The sequence below is a fragment of the Buceros rhinoceros genome, unplaced genomic scaffold (genome assembly GCF_000710305.1).
Source record: "Buceros rhinoceros silvestris isolate BGI_N320 unplaced genomic scaffold, ASM71030v1 scaffold32867, whole genome shotgun sequence".
NCBI lineage: Eukaryota > Metazoa > Chordata > Aves > Bucerotiformes > Bucerotidae > Buceros > Buceros rhinoceros.
In genome coordinates this window covers 1,087-1,329 of record NW_010420926.1, presented here as the reverse complement: position 1 = coordinate 1,329, position 243 = coordinate 1,087, and positions in this window count along the sequence as shown.

Here is a 243-nt window from a genome sequence, read left to right as displayed (position 1 = left end):
CGGCGCGGCCGCGCTCTGGGCACTGTAATCCCGGCGGGGAGAGCACATGAAATCAGATGGACCAGTTCTGATGTGAGGCAGCAGCTTAGGGTGGGCTCAGGTTTCCTTTAGGTTTTCTATATTTATCTCCGTGATTTAATGCCAGCGCTGGGGTTTAAATGGCACCAAACAGTTGGCGTGGGGAGAGGGAGCAGCCGTCCCCGAGCCGTGCACACGTCCCCGAGCTGCCCGCGCGCCCATGGA